This window comes from Harpegnathos saltator, unplaced genomic scaffold, assembly GCF_003227715.2.
Source record: "Harpegnathos saltator strain DR-91 unplaced genomic scaffold, Hsal_v8.6 scaffold149, whole genome shotgun sequence".
Classification (NCBI taxonomy): Eukaryota; Metazoa; Arthropoda; class Insecta; order Hymenoptera; family Formicidae; genus Harpegnathos; species Harpegnathos saltator.
The window spans coordinates 30,641-39,067 of NW_020229927.1; the positions used below are offsets into that span (position 1 = coordinate 30,641).

At 45.2% G+C, this 8,427-nt stretch overlaps 1 long non-coding RNA gene across 1 annotated transcript; it reads left to right on the top strand.

The window, feature by feature from the left end:
• The first annotated feature begins 7,050 nt into the window (after window positions 1-7,050).
• On the top strand, window positions 7,051-7,593 carry LOC112588093 (uncharacterized). The gene is made up of 3 exons (XR_003112545.1): window positions 7,051-7,081; window positions 7,321-7,403; window positions 7,571-7,593. It is a non-coding gene; the product is annotated as an uncharacterized LOC112588093 (long non-coding RNA).
• Window positions 7,594-8,427: the final 834 nt, after the last annotated feature.

Sequence of the window (8,427 nt, forward strand, 5' to 3'; positions counted from 1 at the left end):
CTGGCGCAATTAGCGCATCTAGTGCTAGTGCCTAATTGGGATTACCACTTAGAGGGTCAAGGGTCGCAGCCGTAGGCGGAGATACGAGCTCGCAGGGCCGCGTAGGACGACGTCCTCCCTTCCCCCGCCTTCAGGGCGGTAAGTGCGGCGTAGCCGTTACGAGTATCCCGCGCAATTGCATGCCATTACAGCACGGACGCAGCATCCTCCTCCCGGCGCGCTAATTACCGCGAGTGCGAGTAGCGTCGTTAGCCGAGTGCGGTGTCGGCACGCGTCGTAGATCAAAGGCGGCATCGGGTTTCACAAAGGCGGCCGCCATTTCCGACGCGTCACGATAGATTCCGACGTACCCGCGCTTCCTAGTGCCCGCGTCTTTCACTAGGGATACCTTGACAGATCCGTAATTACTCAGATTGACTTGCGATAACGATTTTTTAGTCGTATTATTAATGTACACCAGTCACTAATAGCAATAAATTTTGTCAATTTTTTATTATGTGTGCATTCGATTCAGTGAATTATTTAATCCCTAATAGTTCGATCAGACCTATGAAAACCAGTCATTTCAAAAGTTTATCCAGTTTTGCATAAATAATTCATAAAAATATCCAGTCTTTCGGTCATCACAGGTAGTTACTATAGTCGAGTAGCATAAACTGTAGATACGTTACCAGTCATTCGGCGACGGTGGCCGAAACTGTAGATAGCTAGCATAAACTGTAGATACGTTCCCAGTCATTCGGTCACGACTGGCAGAAACTGTAGACTGATAGTTTACACTATAGATACGCGTCCTGTCATTCGGCGACGACAGGCAGACAGTATAGAACTTGGTCACGACTGGCCATAGTATAGTATAAGACACCCCCAGTCATTCGGTCACGACTGGTAGACACTGTAGACTCATAGTCTACCCTATAGAGTAGCACCCAGTCCTTCGGTGACGACTGGTAGGGACTGTAGAAACGCGTATATGCCTTCAGTGACGACTGGTAAATAGTATAAGTACACATCCAGCCATTCGGTGACGGCTGGCAGAGACTGTAGAGGACACTCCAGTCTCTCTGAAACGTCTGGTAGAGTCTGATCCATTGCAACGAACTAGGGATCACCGTCATCGGTACCGATAGTCCGAAGCCATTAATTGGCCATTAACTAACTAGAGTCACGTTTACCGATCGACGAAGAACGCATGTGAGCAGGGAACACGTCTGTTGAAGTACGTACGGTCCAGCGATACGGACTTGCATTTTCGGATAGATTTGCATAGAGTCTCCGTCTTCCGCGGAGACTGTACAGGGTGTCGCTGCCCTTCTTCGAGAATAGCGACTGGCGACCGTGAGCGGCGAGGAGAGTAGATTAGTTTAGACCAGTAAGGTAGCACGAGGCCAGTAACCTGGCGGCCTCTGGTCGCGGTATATCGCGCGAGTGCATGCGCGGACCAGTTATCTGGCATCCGCCGGTAGTTGTAGGGAGTGGACCAGTCATCCGGTGTCCACAGGCGGACCCACGTGGCGAGTGGTCCAGTTATCTGGAACTCGCAGGTGTCCGCCACTGACCAGTCCCTGAGTGGACCAGTCTCCTGGTTTCCACAGGGGAGGCCACCCAAGTGTGAGTGGTCCAGCCATCTGGAACTCACAGGTGCCTCCGCCGACCTGTCCCTGTGTGGGCCAGTTATCTGGTACCCACTAGGAGGCCACCCATAGTGAGTGGTCCAATCCTCTGGACCTCACTGGTGCCTCCGCCGACTAGTCCCGAGAGGACCAGTCATACGGCACCTACAGGGACACCACCCGTGGCGAGTGGGCCAGTCATCTGGTACCCACTGGAAAGCCACCGGTAGGGAGTGGACCAGTCATTCGACGTCCACTGGACCCTTTCCAGACCAGTCCTCGACTGGACCGGTTATCTGGAATCCACTGGTCAGATCAGTCCAGAGCCAGTTTTCCACCACGGACTGGTGGACTGGTTATCTGGACTCATATTTTTACTACACACTCGAAACACGGTTACAACCTAACCTAACCTAACCATACCATACCAACCAACTAACCTAACCATACCAAACCTAAACCTAACCATACCAAAGCCATACCAAAACCATACCATACCATACCATACCATACCATACCAAAACCATACCATACCATACCATACCATACCCCGGTCGAAGTACCATACGACCATAATAGGATTGAGCTCGCACAAATTTTCTGGGCCGTCGTACCCCGGTCACAATCTAGCCATAAACAACGGTCCGAATATAGTCTGATTACCATTTAGGACCTGACTAGCCATTCGAGTATCAGCCGAGTTCCATATAAGTCCTGACCAACCATTGGAACATCGTTCGATTACCATCTAGGATCTAACCAGCCATCCGGATATCTCCGAGGTACGATCTAGGTCCTGACCTACTATCTAAAGAGGTGATACCATCCGGGAGCCACATAGGTACACCATCGAGGTTACGGGACAAGTCCACCAAGGCAGACCACTTAGAGGACCACGAAGGAGACCACATAGGATCACAAGAAGAATCCCGTATAAGTCGCCGCATAGGTCCATGTAGGTTGACCACTCAGGGAACCAATTAAGACCATAAGAGCCACATAGGTAGTCGATTTAGCGAGGTGCCACATAGGTACCACCTAAGAACCATATAGGTCAAAATTAAGTTATTTATAAATTATTGATGTGCGCTGCGTTCTTAACACTGTGGCATTGGAATTTTTATTATTTACAGGTCTAGTTTTGTTTTAGCCACATTTTGTAAAACGTACTTTTGCGCATATATACCTTGTCCGATAAGGTATCCGTCGCCACGAGCCGATTTATTATATTGTTTTTAGTTTAAGAACTATAAAGAATTTTGTGTTTTATATAAAAGCGGGCGACGCATCATGATAGCTACGGTCCTGACGCGAGCATGACAAAGACGTATACAGTGCGTGCCGCGTCCGACTATAGAGCGGACGTGCGGACAAAGGAGGCGCGTAGTGGGGATAACAGTCCGTGGGAAGCGGCGGATCCCGAGGGGGAGAGGAAACGGCCGTAGCGAGCGGCGCAGTAGAGAGCCCTTCCGGGGATAGTTGATTGCGAGACGGCGCAAGCCTCCCGTAAGTACCAGAAATTCCTCGAGCGTGATCGTAAGTTCGTCTATTTCCATTCCGACGTGCTACGCGTAATTGTATAGTGAATCGCGCCATAGATTTATACGTCTACGAGATTGTACCATATAGGTATTCGCGGTCAGTAATACTCGCTAGTGAATAATGTTCACGACTCTGTGACTCCAACGTTCGGGATACGAGAATTGATAAAGGCCTAAAGCGGTTATTTAAGACGCGCGTCGTTAAAGAAGCTTGATGAACGGAAGTCTGATATTTTATATTCCGCAAATACGTCTTAGACCATACGACCACATAGGTCAGCGCGAAGGGCGTGGCCCATTCGAACCGACGTAGCTAGTAACAACAATAATAACTATTATTTCAGGGTAGAGTATAAGAGCGTTATTGTATTTTATAAATATATATGTGATATTGTTTGTTTAACATTTATTCGAGATATACATACGTACCCATCATACCTATCCTCCGTTCGTACACGATCGTATTCCATATAGGTTCCGACTGTAGTAAGGAATCCGTCCAGCGACGCGAACCAGCATTTCATATAGATTTCTTTGATATTAATTCAAACCGAAGGTTTCCTTATTAATCCAAAAAATAAGGTGGCGACCGATAATAAAAGGTGCGTCGGGGGCAAAGCTGAGGCGCGGAACTCGAGACAGACAATTTTAACCAAAAATTTTTCAATTTGTCCATAAATATTAGCTCGGGACCATCGCGGTATTTTCGCGGACCCTTACAGGTGCACCATCCTGTTCATTGGAACCAACCACGTAGGAGTACCATCCCGGTACCAGACTCGCCTCCTAGAGGTCCCATCAAGGTGGACCATCAAGGTAATCAACCGATCCAAGGAGGACACCATAGGGGCTCCGAATAGGAGACCATACAGGTACCATACCATTTAGGGTACCATCGAGGGATCATAAAGCAAGGCCATACAGATACCAAACCATAGAGGCACCATACCCTGTAGGGTACCATCGAGGGTCCATACAGGGGGACCATACAGGTATCAAATAGGTACCATATAGGTAAGAGTCACCATATAGGTGAGGTCCAAATTTTATGGGTCACCCGCGCTCCGGTCACAACTTAACGGTTAAATTTTATTTTGGCTTGGCCGAATTTATTAGATTGTTTATTATAACACGCATATGGATTAATATATTCATTATTTTATGTTCTACAAGTAACCACGTATGGTGAGGTGCATATTCGTAATTAACGAGTCTTTATTATTAATAATTTGTTAACTAACTTTAAATCGAATCACGAAACAACCAGCTCACCATCCGTGTTGAAAATTAAGTTTTGCGTATTTTAATTGAAATACTCGAGGTAACTAAGAACCTCTTGATAAGAAATATCGCGTGCGATAATTTATTTATTTACTATCGAATCGTTGGTAACAGCGATAGCGGTAGCGCGCGATAATTTTATAAAAATTTTATTTAGCACAGCGGGGGCCCCGATTAGGTACGAGCCTGACGCATGTATATAGACACGAAGTGCGGCGACCCGCTTTGTAGATAAGGGTCGCCTTTGTAGCGAAAACCGCCGTAGAAAAAAAAAAAAAAAACGAGCAGTAGGGGAAGCCGTTGTGCTTCGAGCAGGCACAAGCCTGCTCAGTCGTTGCTAGGCACGTGAAGTGTGCACAGGAGTCGTTGCTGGACGCGCGAACGGTGCACACACGTGTTGCGGAATATCGTCCCGTAACAAAGGGAATTGCGTCATAGCGTAACGAGAGGTAATCGCGAAACCGGGCGTGGGTGAACACTCGCGGACAGTGCCCAGGATTATCCTGCCGTGCGAAAACCCGAGGGAGTAGGAGGAAAAGCCGCTGGTGACACAGAGCGAGAGAGCTGCTGCATCCCGGCGTTAATCCCCCTACGTGAACGTCTCAGACGTGTAAGTCGCATGCCTCCAGTATCGCGCTAGTATGTTCTGTGATCTCGATCCGTTACGATAACATAGTCAGTAAAAACGCGTAATTGCGAAATAACCACCTAAGGACCTATCGTGATGACCGGGATAATTGAGAACTGACGCATAGCAATCGACTCCGACGATCTGTAATTCGCATGTGCAAAGAGCGTCACCGCGTTTAGTTAGATCCATCGTCGTTAAATAATTAGGATCGAAATTATAGTATTAAATAAAACTTTAAGCTACTACCACACCATACCAACTGTGGTGAGATGCGTTCCTGTGCTGTGCTGCTGGATTATTTCGTTTAAAAATAAGTTCTATTATTAAGTACACTCTATTTACATAACCTTCTTTTATTGCAACAATATATATTTTAATTAACGCGGCTAAACAATTATTTCACATTTACCCGTCCAGTAGTTAGATCCGTGACGACGAAATGAAATATTTTCATTCGCTGACAGCTTACGTTACAGCCTTACAGCCTTACTCTTCCAGCTATTGTAGACGAGCCTTAAGACCGTTAAACAGTCCCTGAGGCTACACAGCTTGGGGACAATCACGAATAGGCGCAACGTACGTACCGAGACGGCGATGGCCGGATGGGAGGCCCCAGCCAATCAGAAGCCGGGAATTCGTCTCCCGCCGAAAAGCGGCTACATGCTGCGGCGACGCAAAATGGCCTCCAGTTAGACTCGGGCACTCAAGCCGCACGGACCGCGTCACTCTCCAGCAATATACTGCGTCATTGTCGCGGCGTTAGTAATGTTCGAACGCCTAATTAACGCGGACGCGAGGTCCTCTCATTAGCGAGTGTAGTCTGTATCGACACGCGAAAATTTGCGGCTTCTCGTGTAATTCTGATGACGTGTCTCGACGAAATCGCGAAAAAATATTTCGCGGTCGGGCACGAATTACAAGCTTACGTGTACGCGGACGCGAAAGGCCTATTATCCGAACGTCATTAATAGTTTAATTGTGCAGTGTTTAATAGTGCAATGACAGTGTCCGTGACAGTGAGCGATCCGAGGGATTACATTCACAATGAGGGATGAGGCGACGTTCCGAGACACAGGGATTATTTCGGTCGAGGATTATGATGCCGCGAGTAAAGGACACCAGTAAGAATACGACAATGTAAGTCGCATGCATTGAGTACCATGTATTTATTATTTTTATATGATAACTAATCTAAATACGTTAACATGAAATATTATTATCCAAATTTCTATTTTTATAGAAAAAGATAATAATTTAACCAAATAAAAATAAACCAAAATCAAATTATATCATTTTATTTGTATCTTCTCCAAAAATAATGGTATCACAAAATTTGCGTCAAGCATTACAAAATTTCAAGTTTGCTTACTCTCCTTACGGGATTCAAATTTAAATGTCCATTTGTAAAAGAATATTTTCGAGAGCACACAACTGTTGTCTCCGTTTCTTGTTGTCATCTTTTTTCGTCAGCTCTTTCAAGAGCTCCATGTCCTATCTAGACTTTCAATGTCAATGAAGAAAAAAACCGTAGCGAATATTCTCCATTCATTCCGATCAAACATTCTTTCTCTATCGCTGCTTACCAACCAGGAACGTTAAATTTTTGTTCCAGACGTTGCGAGAAGCAAGTCCGGGGACGCTGATGCCGCACCGGAGGATCTGGTTCGGGCAGAGCAGGGTCGGCCGGAAGGTAAAGTTTACAAGTTTTTTACACATCTTTGTCCAACCCTTTAACATCTTTGCTTTTGCAACTTGTTCCTCATCAGCTTTCTTGAAAGCTTCATGTCTCATTTGAATTTTCAATGTTGGAACTAAAATATTGAGATAAATATCCCATATCAAAATATTTCCGTATTTCCGATTTACCTCGATCATAGATATTCTCTCTCCACCACAGATTATCAACTGGGAAAACTACATTTCTGTTTTAGTTGTTGCGGAAAGTAACAACAATCCGGCAGATGCGGATGCCGTACCGGTGGATCCGGTTCGGGCCAAGCAGAGTCGATCGGAAGGTAAAGTTTACAAGTTTCCTATACATCTGTGTTCAACCCTTTACGATCTTTGCCTTTGCAACTTGTTCCTCATCAGCTCTCTTGAAAGTTTCATGTCTCATTTAAATCTTCAATATTGAAATATAAATATTGAGATAAAAATCCCACATCAAAATATTTCCGTATTTTCGATTCGCCCGATCCAAGATATTCTCTCTCTACCGCAGGTTATTAACCGGGAAATTATTTTTCTGTTTCAGTTGTGCGGAAAACAACAGCAATTCGGCGGACGCGGGTGCCGCACCGAAGGATTCGGTTCGGGCCAAGCAGAGTCGGCTTGAAGGTAAGTTTACAAATTTACTATAATCCTCTGTTTGACTCTTGGCGATCTAGAGCTGGGATATAATTTCCGACTCGACTTGAATTACGATCGCAAAGGGTAAACTACAATTTTACTCGCCCGCACTCGTTGGTCTGATCTCATAAACGAATGTGAATTTTTTGTTACAGAGTTGAAGCGGAACGTGGCCGGCTCTGACTGCAAGTCGTTTCGGTGAGTAAATGCAAAATAAAAAGAAAAACAAAATTCCGCATGACGGATATGGTGTGACCAGATGAAATATCGTTCAAGTCAATGCGAATTGCAAATAGATTCTTGCATGTGTGTGTTTGTGACGTTGAATTCAATACATTGCTCGAAACAATTAGGGAATTATTTGATCGCGATATCCTGCATTACATACGAGATTTAAAATAGTGAATGATTCTCTATTGATATTCAGTCATCTGAATAAGAAATATTCTGTACAACCGCGATGTACAAACACGAAATCGTCATCAGCTGCTTTATTTTTATTTTTCAAGCGGGCCGCAGAATTATTTAACGATATAATTATTTGACAATATTCAATTGTCCGTGTAAAATATATTCATACGCATAAATGCCGATACCGTTGCTGCTTTTCTTTTATTTGCAAAACAGGCTGTAGAATTATATGGCAATATTGTCCATTCATCACGATCCCTATTGTCTCGAGTAGCGTATAATGCGCGCACAGATTGCGCAAGCGCACGCCGAGCTTGAGGTATCCTCGCTCGCGTGCCTTTGAATATCGCGACCGCGGTTATCAAAATACGCATTTTTACCCGTGCTCCAACAAAGAAGACTTAAATTCTCATTTCGCCAAAGTATCGCGAACGTAAGCTTCGTCGTGACGGAACTATCATGCGTGAAAACGTTGCCCCGCTTCTCTATTTTTGCGTTCCCTTGAAGCGACCGGTTTTTGATTGTCTAATCTTTCCTCACGTGCATTCGTGAATATTGCACTCGTAGATATCGATAATACCGCATTTTCGTGACTTTTCCG